General features: G+C 39.0%; 1 protein-coding gene across 2 annotated transcripts in view; it reads left to right on the top strand.

Annotated features, from left to right (window-relative positions):
* Positions 1-14,974, top strand: part of NELL1 (neural EGFL like 1) — an 877,100-nt gene that overhangs the window by 447,204 nt on the left and 414,922 nt on the right. The gene's annotated exons all lie outside the window — the stretch shown is intronic.

Here is a 14,974-nt window from a genome sequence, read left to right as displayed (position 1 = left end):
GAAATTTGGAATGTCAATAGTATCTCTGCCTCATATGCTTGCTTAAAAGATTAAATGAGAGAATGCATATAAAATTCCTTAGCATTTTATTTCTTACTTGACACATCCCCAAAGGCAAGGGAATTAAAAGCAAAAATGAACTACTGGGACCTTATGAAGATAAGAAGCTTCTGCACAGCAAAGGAAACAACCAACAAAACTAAAAGGCAACCAACGGAATGGGAAAAGATATTTGCAAATGACATATCAGACAAAGGGCTAGTATCCAAAATCTATAAAGAGCTCACCAAACTCCACACCCGAAAAACAAATAACCCAGTGAAGAAATGGGCAGAAAACATGAATAGACACTTCTCTAAAGAAGACATCCGGATGGCCAACAGGCACGTGAAAAGATGCTCAATGTCGCTCCTCATCGGGGAAATACAAATCAAAACTACACTCAGATATCACCTCACGCCAGTCAGAGTGGCCAAAATGAACAAATCAGGAGACTATAGATGCTGGAGAGGATGTGGAGAAACGGGAACCCTCTTGCACTGTTGGTGGGAATGCAAATTGGTGCAGCCGCTCTGGAAAGCAGTGTGGAGGTTCCTCAGAAAATTAAAAATAGACCTACCCTATGACCCAGCAATAGCACTGCTAGGAATTTACCCAAGGGATACAGGAGTACTGATGCATAGGGGCACTTGTACCCCAATGTTTATAGCAGCACTCTCCACAATAGCCAAATTATGGAAAGAGCCTAAATGTCCATCAACTGATGAATGGATAAAGAAATTGTGGTTTATATACACAATGGAGTACTATGTGACAATGAGAAAGAATGAAATATGGCCCTTTGTAGCAACGTGGATGGAACTGGAGAGTGTTATGCTAAGTGAAATAAGCCATACAGAGAAAGACAGATACCATATGTTTTCACTCTTATGTGGATCCTGAGAAACTTAACAGAAACCCACGGGAGAGGGGAAGGAAAAAAAAAAAGAGGTTAGAGTGGGAGAGAGCCAAAGCATAAGAGACTCTTAAAAACTGAGAACAAACTGAGGGTTGATGGGGGGTGGGAGGGAGGGGAGGGTGGGTGATGGGTATTGAGGAAGGCACCTTTTGGGATGAGCACTAGGTGTTGTATGGAAACCAATTTGACAATAAACTTCATATATTGAAAAAAATAAAATAAAATTCCTTAGCATTTTACCTAGCACAGAGTGAGTCATGCTAATAAAAGTTACATGATGAAGACAAAATCTTGATGAATTTGATTAATCTTTCTGAGTCCTCCTTTATGTATCAGTAAAATGGGGATAAGTATTACTAACAGTGTTTTGCAAAAATCAAACTTAAGTTCATATCCTCAATATCTATTCCAGGTTAATGTGGCACATGAAGATATGTCTGTAAGTTTCACTTTATTGAAAAATATTCTTCCATCCATTAGGCCTGATTTCTTTGCTCCAAACAAATAGAGGTCTGTTGTCTCTTCTCAGTCTTGACTGTAATGTTGGCTGACAATGTTAATGTAGATATGGGCGCTAATGCTCCCTCAAGGTGTAGTGCTTGATTTAATGTGCTTGGAATATCAGGGTGAATAGACCCCTTCTGAAGGACCTGGGCAAATCTATTTCTAACGCCCTGTTCTGCCTTGTCCTGGTTCTGTGTGTTTTCTGGCAAAGGAAGGCAAGGTGTGTGTGTGTGTGTGTGTGTGTATGTCATTGGGCAGGGGGGTGGTTGATAGCTTTTTGTTTGCACAAAACATTTGTTGTCCAGAAGTGGTAGTAGCATCAATGTGATTGAGAGAATTTACACTTTTAATCTATTTCCTAATCCCAGTTCACCCCCTTCGCCACTTCTCATCTCTGCCTACTTTTCCCAGTGCAGCCATTTGACAGGTCAAGTGTGTTTTCACTTGACATTGATTAAAGTTCCAACTACATTGCTCAAAACGAAGTGCATCCTGAGTGTGGAACCAGCAAAGATGACCATATTTTTGACTGAGAGACATCGCTTCAAATACATTTTTTTTCCCGTAAATTTAGTGTGGTTTTGTTTTCCTGTCTGAAAAGGTCTGGGCATGTTGGCAGTTGAAGGAAAGAAAGGGCAGAACTGGGCTTGTAATAATACTGACCTTCATATAAGCCCTGCCAATACTGTGGATTCTTATGTGTAAAGTTATCGGCATTTCCATTTCATGAGGTCTCAAACTCAGCTTTTGTCTATGCAATTGACAACTGAAGGTGGTCCTTAAAGTTAGAATTTCCTTAAATGGGTTTCCTTTTAATTAAACAAACCTATGCAGTAAGAAATTAGAAGTGTGTTTTTCCCTTCCAAGAATGAGCATGAGGATGAAATATTCCAGGCACAAGGTACCTCATATCTTTGTGTTCTGTTTTTAAGCTGTCTATTCCCACGGGCTTCTACCTAATTATATTCTGAGTGATTTTAGTGATTTGGCCTCAACAGCTTCCCTGTCTTTCTGTATTTATAAACTTTGTCACAGAAAAGTCTAATTCCAGCTCATATTTGTTTTCTGTAATTTTCATTTATGTTACTTCCTAGCACCTTAGAATGACCTTTCTAAATTATTTTTCTGAAATTGATGAGATGCTTCCTTCCTGTTGATGCAGATGGTGCATAGTTGGTTGGGACTTTTTATGTTCCCCTTAACCTTCTGAAAGAAGATGGATTTAGTCCAGGCATTTATAGTACAATTGTGGTTTTGTCAAGTATTTTATAAATCATAAAATTGGTAGTGTGTTAAAGAGACCCTTTTGATTTAACCAGATGGATCATTCATTAAGCTCATCTGAGGCTGAGAGACAAGCTCTCAAAAATGAGAAGCTTGGTTTGGGTTTTGTGTATGAGTTAATGATGTGTACTTGTACATGATGGTGAGAGAGGGGACACATCAATGTGGCTGTGAATAATTATGTTTTGGTGGTGATGGGTAGAACAGACTTCTAGAAAGTTCATTTAACAGTTACTGAGTTCTTGCTATTTACCCGGCAGTCTACTAGGCACTGAGGATCCAGCAGTGGACAAGACACGGTCTCTCTGCCATCATGTAATTCACCTTCAATAGGACTTTTGGGAGATGGAACTAAGGAAATAGAAAGGATCTATCACTTATTTAGTGTCTGGAAGGTGCCTGTAACTCTGTTGCACAATTTAAAACATTTTATCACCTTATTTATCATAGTTATAAATATATAAGCTAATGAAGCAGACGTTATCCTCATTTTACTACTGAAGCAAACTGAGGCTTAGAGATGAATATCAATTGCCCAAGATTATACCACTAGTAAGAGATGAATATAGGATTATCTGACTCCAAAATCTGTACCCTTTCTACCACACTGTGCTGTTTCTTTTAAGTCAAAAAAGGGTTCTTACCCCATAGAAATTCTACTTTCAGTCCCTGGAGGCAGCCATTGATTTTTCCCGTCTTTTTAGTAGGACTGAGAACCATGCTATGGGCAGCATTAAAGAATTCATGTGTGACTAAAGTCATGGCTCTATCTCCCCACTTACTGGACAAGATGAAAAGAGCTGTGAAAATGGGATTAGATTGCCTGAAGAATAAGCCATGTGGATCTGTGGCATTGGCTGAAAGCTTCAATTGAGCTGGGACCTATTGTGGGTAAAATGTTAGTTTTTTAAAAAGGCTGTTTAAAAAAAAAAAAGGCTGTTTAATAAATAAACTGCCACCTATCTTAACCAGAGGTGGGGGGAGGGGATGGATAATTTTCAATATCCTATTTTTATTTTTTAATTTATTTATTTTGAGGGAGAAAGCGTGAGCAGGGGAGGGCCGAGGGGTGGAGGGTTGAGGGGTGGAGGGAGAGAATCCCAAGCAGGTTCCTCGCTGTCAACACAGATCCCAGCTCAGAGCTCAATCCCCCAAACCCTGAGATCATGACCTAAGCTGAAATCAAGAGTCTGATGCTCAACTGACTGAGCCACCAGGGCACCCTTCAAGGTCCGGTTTTTAGATCTGTTGAAGTCTGTGATCAAAAACAATACATGCATCTCAGAGAATATTTTCTCACCGTGGAGGGATGGTGACATTGAATCTGGGTTGAAAGATGATTGGTTCAGGACTTGACATGGCTAAGGAAATCTCTCACTGCAGCCACCTCTGTAAAATGAAAATGAATGGTGAAATCCAATCCAATTTAATCCATCAGACATTGAGTCATTATTATCTGCCAGACTTTATTCTAAGTTTTGAGAATTTAGAGATGAATAAGCCACAGTGTCTTCCTTTAAGAAGTACATGTCCAGTGGGTGAGGCATACATGTAAAATTATAGATTCTCTTTCAGGGTGATAATGGCAAAAATATAAAAATTTACAAGTTTCTTAGGTAGCCAAGAGGAAGGAGAGATTAGCAGAGGGAGAGAGAAGAAACTGAAGAAAGCCTTCCTGGTGGGTGGAGAATGTGTAACTTCCTGGAGGGAGGGTTTTGTAGGATAACAAGAAATAAACCAGGCAGTCCTGGGACAGGTGAGAAGATCTTCTAAGCAGTGGAGACAAAATTTGAAATGGAGGCCTTTAAGAAATGTTTGGGAGATGTTTAGACTTCTTTGTCACTACTGCACAAAATGTGGAAAGAGGAGAATGATAAGGGTGAGTGATGAAACTTATTGCAGGCCATGTTGTGAAGAACCTTTCATTACATAGCATAATACATAGCCTTGGGTTGTTAGCAGTTGGTCTGTGGGTGTCTTGTGGGGAAATTAGGGGGAGAAAATTCACATGAAAGGCTGTTGAATTATTTCAGGTAAGATATAGCAGTTTGAATTAAGGCAATTAGGAAAGATAGTACAGATTTGGTTCAAGGTAACGGTTGCAGTTCTTGGACATTATTGTGATATGGGAATGTGTGGGTGAAAAGTCAACAGACAGTAGTGTTCAGATTCTGACTCATGGGACTGGGTAGATGGTGTGCTAATAATATAGGCATCTAGGAAAAGGAGGGTTTGATAATGGGAGATTGTTTCTTCAATTTGAACAGGTTGGGTGAGGGGAATTTTAGAAGCTCTTATGGAAATGATTAGGGTTGGGTAAATGGATGTGCCTGGAATCTTAGTCCCTAGGCTTGGATATTTTTGGAGGGGTTTTGTCAAGACAAGAATGGTATTTTAAAATGTGGAAATACTTGAACTCCCCTTTAGAGAATAGAACAGAACTCTGGGAAAATAAGCACTTGAGGAGGAGAATATAGCCAAGAAAATGGAGGAGTAAAGAGGTAGGAAAACTACCAGGAAAGTGTTGTCCTTGAAGTGAAGGTGGCAAGAGTTTGGAGGAGGAGAGACCAGGAAACTGAAAGGTCAAGTAGCATTACTGTAAATCATCTCTTGAGTTAGCGTTTAGGAATGCATTGTGACCCTTGCCAGGGAAGTGCTAGGGACCGGGGCAGAAGTCAGAGGGCTATATGAATGGGTGGGTGGGTGACTGAGAAGTGAAGACAGCAAGTGGAAACCATTTTTCCAAAGAGTGTGGGTAGGAGGAAATGAGAGAATGGATGATATCAAGAGAAGAATGTGGGATAGGGAGGAGGGGTTGAGATTGGTTCCATAGGGAGAAACTTGAGCCTTAGAAGAAGGCAAGGTTTCATTAGCAATGCAGTGGCTGAAGACAGGACAGTCTTGAACAGCACACAGGTTAATGAGCCCACCTAATGTGGTATTGAATACAATAGGACTTCTTCATCCTGAGAATCAGTAGGGGAGGAGGAATTTAAGGGTATCCTAAAGATATGGAAATTTGTAGTTGAGACAGAAGGTAGGAGACTGAGGGAGTTTACTGCTACTGGCTCATTATTAATGGGGCACTTTGGAACTGAGAAGCCTGACATAGGATTGAGCTCTGGCTGGGGGCAAGGGAATGTGCCAGTGAGAGAGGCAGGAGTTTAAGTGATGAACCATGGGCTTATCTAGGCTAAATGGTCAGAAGACCAGGAGAAAAGGGGTGGGGCCAGTGTCCATAGTTTGAAGGGCAGATGTAGTAGGAGTTAGGAAAGTGGAAGACCTGGAAGGAAAGTTATGGTCAGGGATTAGGGTAGTGGAGTTTAAGGTTACTGTTAAGGATCACTTCAAGGTCATGGCAGTTCCTAAGAGGTGATTATTAGAAGACATTGAAGTGGAAAGGAGGTAAAGATGATTAGATTTGGAGAGATCCCAAACTGAAAATATGGTGGTTATTGGGTCATGTGTAGCGACGTTGAAATCATTTAGCCCAAAAGTTGGGGTAAAATCATTGAGGCAGCTAGCTATTAATACACACCACATTGAAAGAATAAAAAAATCCCAACCAACCTCTTTTGACCCAACCAACCTCTTTGCCTTTGACTGGTAATATGCTTTGTCCTTGCTGACTCATTCAGTCTATCTCTACAGTATTTCATTTTCCTCCTCACATAAATAGAACATGTAGTATTAGATATATTTGTTTGTAATGGAAAATTATGCAAGCATATAACCACATGCATTGTGTGTGAAAGCAAGTATTTGATATTTGTTGAATGAATTAAAATGTTTATCATCAACTTCTGTGCATGTTTGAGAATTACACACCGAAGATTGACATTGTACACACACTTATCTTTATACTTCTTGGTATAACAGTTCTTGCTGAGACATGAGAAAGCAAATTGTCTCTGCCTCAAATGAAAACTTCAATTTTAAACTGACTCCATTTGTTGGTTGTTCAATTTTGAATTCATGTTTCTGATGTCCTTGCTCTTCAATAACATGTTTTCTTCTTTGAGAAGCATCTTGATATAGTTTAGAACATCAACTCTGGAGCCAGGGTATTGGGTACAAATTCTGCCTGCAACCCCTCCCTTGCTTCATGGCCTTGGGCAACTAGTTTAACCTCTCTGTGCCTTGGTGTTCGTATCTTTAAATGAGTATAACCAGAGTCCCACCACTTAGTATAGTTGTAAGGATTAAATAAGTTGTGAGGATTATATTAGTACTGAAGACAGCAGCTAGCCATCCTGTAGGAGTGTTACCTATTATTCTTTTCTTTTTCTCTTTATTTTTTTTATTCAGAGAGAGCGCATACACTCTCTTTGTGGAGGGGCAAAGGGAGAGGGGAAAAGAGGAGAATCTTAATGAGGCTCCCCTTCCTGCATGGAGCCTGAGGTGTGTGTGGCTCTTGACAACAGTGAGATCATGACCTGAGGTGAAATCAAGGGTGGGATGCTCAGCGAACTGAGCCATGCAGGTGCCCCTCCCCATTCTTATTTTCTAATTATACTTTATATAAATGCATAATCACGTGAATGCTAGATACGATTCTGCCACCTTGACATTCCATACTTTTACCTTGATTTTTAGTCTCATCATGTGATGTCTTAGAGTCTCCACAGTAAATGAGCACATCTCCATAGGAAGTGAACACATCCTATGTGTTCACTGGCTGAGTTTTGTCTGTGTTTGGGAAATATTTTTTTTCAGTCTTCATATGCTATCTACATTTCATTCAAACTTCCTATAACTACGATGGGACTGGGTGGGCAAGCAGTTTTTAGTTTAGATATTTTTATTGAATTTATTAAATAGTATGTATTCCATCAGTATGCATTTTTTTTCCTACGGAAGGCTTCATGTTTTCATGTCTGTGATCTCCTTTGTTTTCTGCATTTGAGCATGTAGTAGCAACATTATTGACAGACTATGAGATGGAGGAATTGAGAGGTTGTTAGACTTGTCCACGGTCACATAATGATCAGTACATTTTTTATACTCAACGTACCATGGGGAATGCCCCTGGTCTGGTTTTGATCTCATGCCTTGGTTCTAATGCCTTTTTTATTCTTGAGACTGAGATCCTGGCTCTCCTGGAGCTCTGGTGGAGCTGTTTTCTCTGGCAGAGTCTCCATCTTAATAACTTACCCATTACTCTGTATCCTCTTGGACCTGAGTACCTGCTTTATTATCAGTCACTGTAAGTCCTTAGACTTTGACCTAGGGTTTGAACCCCTTTGCCTGTTGGCAGACTTCTCTGAAGCTGCCTCCTTAGATCTCTACATTTTATATCCTTCTCAGTTCTCCAGTGGTGTTAATAGACTGTGATTGATCACAAGGGAAATATATTGGAAGGATATGAGAGTAGGTAGGTGGGAGATGTGAACCGAATGAGTAAATGCGTATCAAAAATCTTGCTTTAAGAATGGTCTGATTAGGGGGCGCCTGGGCGGCTCAGTGGGTTAAGTGACTGACTTTTGATTTCCGTCCAGCTCATGATGTCATGGTGTTAAGATCAAGCCCCATGACAGGATCTGCACTGGGCATGGAGTCTGCTTAAGATTCTCTCTCCATCTGCCCCTCTCCCCCACTTGAACTTTCTCTCACCCACCAAAAAAAAGAGTGATCTGATTAGGATGACATGGATAGTACTGTTGCACTTGAATACTTGTGACTTTGCATCTCTTTTTGCCAACCCTGAACGCTCAGGATCATGACATTGAAATCTCAAATATAAATTTCTTTTGTAGTGGATAAGACTAATTGGCCAATGCCTTAGCTTTCCAAGGTCCTGAGAGAGGGCGTTTCTCCTGAAGTCACTCATCCATGCTCTAGTTGTCCAGGTATGGAGAGTGAAAACATCTGTCCTCTTTGGCATCAGTAGTGCCAGCTGGGGCTTTGCCTACAACCAATCCTGAGATAATTGTCACAATGTAAGGGTGCTTAGTTGCTGTACAGTTAAACACGAAAGTGAAGCATGCCCACCAACTATTCTCTCATTGCTTGTGATAGCACTCATATCCCTTTTCCCTGAGCCACCTGTTGAGTCAATTTTTAAGACTCAGACCGTTTTCATGTATTCTGCTGTGGTCAACTCTCAGGACTGGATGATGTCCCAAGACCTAACAACTAGAACCCAATTATTCCCAATGACTTTAGCAGTTTCCCCAGGCACCTCTTAATCCTGCTAGCTAATCTGCATGTGACCCAAAAAGAGCAAACTTCTTTTATTCCAAGGAGAACTACATTTGGATTTTATTAAGTGTAAGCACATTTATCTCTTTAACGAATACAGAGAATTCATATGTAAGTCTGTCCTTCCCTCCCCCTTCCACACACTTTTTTTAAAATTGAGGACAGGTGAAAGCCTCAGGGGGTAATTTAAAGTATCAGAAACATCAGTGGTGTACCATGTGGGAAACACTGTGTGTTCTCAGCTGGAGACTATTTTCTCTTGTGGTTCGAGGACATTTTTCTTAGCTAATATTTCTTTAAACCCTGCCACAAATGCCTGGGTGTTTTTTGAAATGTCTCCTATTTGTAAATATTATCTGACATTTGTGTTCTCTAGGTTAATTATTCAGAATGGAAAGCAGTTTTATTTAAAATCACTTTGCGGTGTGTGGTGTGTTTTAATTTTATCGTATGCCCTTCTCTTCCTGAATAATAGTTAAAGGGGATAGGATTTTCCCAGCTTTCCTGGATGCTAGAATCCATTAGCAATTTGTATTTTTCTGGTATTCCACAACTAGTGCTTATTTCTGTGTATGTATAATCATAACATTTGGCATCTCTTTATTCTTTTGTTTAAAAGAAAAAAATGAAATGGGGCTTCTAGGGAAAGTAATTTATGAATATTTTAGCAAGTCTTGAGCAATGGCTGTTTTATATCAAGGCAAAAGAATCTAGATTAATAGTGTGTTTTCATGGAAACAAAGGAAATGTATACATTAGTATTTCTGTGGTATTTGTTACCCAATTCATGTTCTGTTTTAGTTCTGTACAAATGGAAAGGTCATCTTTTTTTATCTGAATGTATTACAGCAATCTCTTTGGGACCTAAGGTCCTTTTCATCTAACATACTGATTTTAAATAACTTACTCAATTTAAACATGTATAATTTTTATGGATGGGCTATTTTAACTATTATTTTAGCCCCTTGCTACCCTTCACACATATATTGATATTTATTAGCATTTTTTAATTTACAAATCTATTTAGAAATATTTAAGACAGAATAAAAGGTGTTAGGGAAAATGGTATGAACAGTTCATCTCAGAGACCCTTCTCCTCTGCTCCCTGACCCTCTGTGATGGAAAGAACACTTCCCTTCCATCTGGGTTATTGTTTATTTCTTCTGATCACCCTCCCTCTCCTCTTTAGAGCTGCCACCATCTTCTCTCTCCTCTCCCTTAAGTCTCTTAGGACAGAACTGTTAAAATATGATGAGAATCATATATTTATGTATTTAAATTTTTGCATTTTTATATTTGTATATATTTAAATCTTTATTGGCCAAATTAAAAAAGATGCAGCCACTTCAAATAATACATTTTAATTAATCTATTGTATTTAAAATATTATAATTTCCCATAATGTAAAATGATAAACAAGATATTTTATGTTGTTGGGGTCTTTTTGCCCTAAGTCTTTTTGCACTAAGCCACCTGGGTGGCTCAGAAGGTTAAGCGTCCAGTTCTTGCTCAGCTCAGGTCACAATCTCACAGTTCATGAGTTTGAGCCCCTCGTTGGGCTCCTCGCTGGCAATGAGGAGCCTGCTTGGGATTCTGTCTCTGTCTCTCTCCCTCCCCAGCTTGCATGCATGCATGCATGCATGCATGTGCACATGCACTTTTTCTCTCTCAAAATAAATACACTTAAAAAAAAAGTGCATCTCAATTTGGAATAGTCACATTTGGCTGCATATCGGACGGTTCAGTTCTAAGAAGTAAAATTTCCCTAAGTTCACCTCTGTGAAGAGAATCTTTATCTCACATTTAGATCAGAGTTTTGGCTTCTTTTATTTTTCTGCTTTAGTGTGAGCTGGATGGAGAGGAGGTGGGGCTGGGTGGAGCATGGTTCGAGAGGGAGATCTCTGTCAGCACAAGTGAGAGAAATGAGGGGACAGGGGATCTAATGGGGATGACTAGATTAATATAAAGATATAACTCTTCTAGATGGATCTCACTGGTTAGAGTAGTCACAGTGTGTTTGTACAGTTATCTTTTTATAGATCTAGCCAAGTTTTAACATTCTGGATAGTTCCTATGTCATGAAAAAAAAGCCTGAAGCTATGCCCTCACGAAAGTACTAGGCTTGGGATTAGTTTCTAAATGAAATTGGTAGAGTCTGACCTTAAAGATCTTGAACCTGTTAGACATTAGGGAATCATTGGTAGGGCTGGGGGTGAGTCTTAAGCAGAGACTGAGCAGAGCCAAAATCTGTTTATATCCTTGGCCACCCTTTTGGGTACTGTGGATAATAGCTCTTAGTTTAGGAATTTGTGCAGTATATCCTTTCTGTATCATTTTATGTTTCAAATAATTTAGTTCAACGTGTAATTGAGACATGAAGATACAGAAAGACATAAGTCACAGCAGCTAAATACCCAACATGTTTATAGCCTAGAAAGGGAGAAGTGTCATACTGTAAAAGTGCAATAATAGAAATTGGCATAACTTAAAAAGAGATTTTACTGAGAAAGGAATCAGACCTGTGTAGGGGGACAATGAGACTTTCTTGAGTTAATGATACGGGTGCCTTGTTTGGGAAAAAAGGGGAAAAAAAGACCATGTGCTTGAGAGATGGAGAAAGGTAATCTGAGCAGAGCAGTCAGGTGAGGGATATTAGGAAACTTTCAAGTAAGCTGGTATCACGAGATGACAATGTCAAAAAGGAGTGGCAGGCAAGGAAGATGGGAAGACAGGATGACATAGGTCCTGAGGGGCTGGGGCTCATTGTATAAAATTTATTTTAAAACATAATGCTTTGGCAGTTTTGTTGAGGATAAATGGAGAGAAGGCTTTCTGAAGACAGATTTATTTATTCGTTCATTCATTTACTTATTTGTAAATCCAAGTTAGTTAGCATATAGTGTAATAATAGTTTCAGGAGTAGAATTTAGTGATTCATCATTTACATATAACACCCAGTGCTCATTCCAACAAGTGCCCTCCTTAATATCCATCACCCTCTTAGCCCATCCCCCGGCAACCCTCAGTTGGTTCTCTGTATTTAAGAGTCTTTGATGGTTTGCCTCCCTCTCTGTTTTCATTTTTCTTTCCCTTCCCCTATGTTCATCTGTTTTATCTCTTAACTTCCACATGAATGAAATTATATGGTATTTGTCTCTCTCTGGCTAATTTGGCTTAGCATAATACACTTTAGATCCATCCACATTGTTGCAAATAGCAAGATTTCATGCTTTTTAATCGCTGAGTAATATTCCATTGTATTTATGTATCACATCTTCCTTACCCACTCATCTATTGATGGACATTTGGGCTCTTTCTATAATTTGGCTATTAGTTATAGTGCTGCTGTAAACATTAGTGTGCATGTGCCCCTTCAAATCAGCATTTTTGTATCCATTGGGTAAATTCCTAGTAGTGCAATTGCTGGGTTATAGGGTAGCTCTGTTTTTAGTTTTTTTGAGGAACCTCCATAGTGTTTTCCAGAGTGGCTGCACCAGTTTGCATTCCCACCAGCAGTGTAAAGCTGTTCTCCTTACTCTGCATCCCTGCCAACATCTGTTGATTCCAGAGTTGTTAATTTTAGCCATTCTGACAGGTGTGAGGTGCTATCTCATGTGGTTTTGATTTGTATTTCCCTGATGATGAGTGAAGTTGAGCATCTTTTCATGTGTCTGTCAGCCATCTGGATGTCTTCTTTGGAAAAGTATCTGTTTATGTCTTCTGGATAAATAAAGAATAAATAAATAAAGAATGAAATAAAGAATGGATAAATAAAGAAATCCAGCCATTTGCAGCAATGTGGATGGAACTGGAGGGTATCATGCTAAGTGAATACGTCAGAGAAAGACAGATACTGTATGTTTTCACTCATATGTGAATCTTGAGAAACTTAACAGAAGACCATGGGGGAGGAGAAGGGTGAAAAAAAAGTTACAGAGAGGGAGGGAGGCAAACCATAAGAGACTTAAATACTGAGGACAAACTGAGGGTTGATGGGGGTGAGGGAGAGGAGAAAGTGGGTGATGGGCATTGAGGAGGGCACTTGTTGGGATGAGCACTGGGTCTTGTATGGAAATCAATTTGGCAATAAATTATATTTAAAAAAATAAATAAATTTATTTTTTATAAATAAAAAAATTTTATAAATGAAAACAAATTTATTTATCTTTAGGTTTTATTTTTTAAATTAATTTAGTTTTTAATATACATCCAAGTCAGCATATAGTGCAACAGTGATTTCAGGAATAGATTCCTTAATGCCTCTTACCCATTTAGCCCATCCCCCCTTCCACAACCCTTCCAGTAACCCTCTGTTTGTTTTCTATTTTTAAGAGTCTCTTACATTTTTCCCCCTCCCTGTTTTTATTTTTGCTTCCCATCCCATGTGATCGTCTGTTTTGTATCTTAAATTTCTCATATGAGTGAAGTCATATGATATTTGTCTTTCTCTGACTAATTTCACTTAGCATAATACCCTCTAGTTCCATCCACATAGTTGCAAATGACATGATTTCATTCTTTTTGATTGCTGAGTAATACTCCATTGTATATATATATATATATACACACCACGTAGAAGTTATTTATAGATTTTGGATACTCTTTATCTGATATGTCTTTTGTAAGTATCTTCTCCCATTCCGTGGGCTGCCATTTAGTTTTGTTGATTATTTACTTGGCTGTGCAGAAGCTTTTTATCTTCATGAGGTCCCAGTAGTTCATTTTTGCTTTTGTTTCCCTTGACTACAGAGATGTGTCTAGCAAGAAGTCTGTGGCTGAGGTCAGAGAGGTTGTTCCCTGTTTTCTCCTCTAGGATGTTGATGGTTTGCTGTCTCATGTTTAAGTCTTCCATCCATTTTGAGTTTATTTTTGTGTACAGTGTGAGTAAGTGGTCCGGTCATTCTTCTGCACTTCACTGTCCAGTTTTCCCAACACCATTTGCTGAAGAGACAGACGGTCTTTTTTCCATCGGATATTCTTTCCTGCTTTGTTGAAGATTAGTTGGCCATATAATTGTGGGTCCATTTCTGGATCCTCTGTTCTGTTCCATTGACCTATGCATCTGTTTTTGTGCCAGGACCATACTGACTTGATGATTACAACTTTGTAATACAGCTTGAAGTCTAGAATTGTGATGCCTCTGGGTTTGGTTTTCTTTTTCAACATTATTTTGGCTATTTGGGGTCTTTTCTGGTTCCATATAAATTTCAGAATTGTTTGTTGTAGCTCTTTGATGAATGCTGGTGTTATTTTGATAGGGATTGCATTGAATGTAGAGATTGCTTTGGGCAGTATTGACATTTTAACAATATTTCTTCCTTCAATCCATGATCATGGAGTGTTTTTCCATTTCTTTATGTCTTCCACACTTTCTTTCATAAGCTTTCTGTACTTTTCAGCATACAGATCTTTTACCTTTTTGAGGTTAGGTTTATTCTTAGGTATTTTATGTTTTTTGGTGTAGTTGTAAATGGGATTGATTCCTTGATTTCTCTTTCTGCTGCTACGTTATTGGTGTGTAGAAATGCAACTGAGTTCTGTACATTGATTTTATATCCTGTAACTTTGCTGATTTCATGTATCAGATCTAGCAGTTCTTTGATGGAGTCTTTTGGGTTTTCCATGGAAAGTATCATGTCGTCTGATAAAAATCAATGTTTGACTTCTTCCTTGCCAATTTGGATGCCTTTTGCTTCTTTTTGTTGTCTGATTTCTGAGGGTGGGATCTCCAGCACTAGGTTGAAAAACAGTGGTGAGTGTGGACATCTCTGTCATGTTCCTGACCTTAGGAGGAAAGCTTTCAGATTTTCCCCATTGAGGAGGATATTAGCTGTGGGCCTTTCCTATCTGGCCTTTATGATGTTATGTTCCTTCTATCCCTACTTTCTGAGGGTTTTTATCAAGAAAGGATGCTGTATTTTGTCAAATGCTTTCTCTGCACCTATTGAGAGGATCATGTGGTTCTTATTCTTTCTTTTATTAATGTGATGTGTCACATTGATTGATTTGTAGACATTGAACCTGCCC

This window comes from Panthera uncia, chromosome D1 (assembly GCF_023721935.1).
Source record: "Panthera uncia isolate 11264 chromosome D1, Puncia_PCG_1.0, whole genome shotgun sequence".
Taxonomy (NCBI): Eukaryota; Metazoa; Chordata; class Mammalia; order Carnivora; family Felidae; genus Panthera; species Panthera uncia.
Note: the sequence above shows the minus strand (reverse complement) of the source record. Positions and strands in the feature narration are given on the sequence as shown.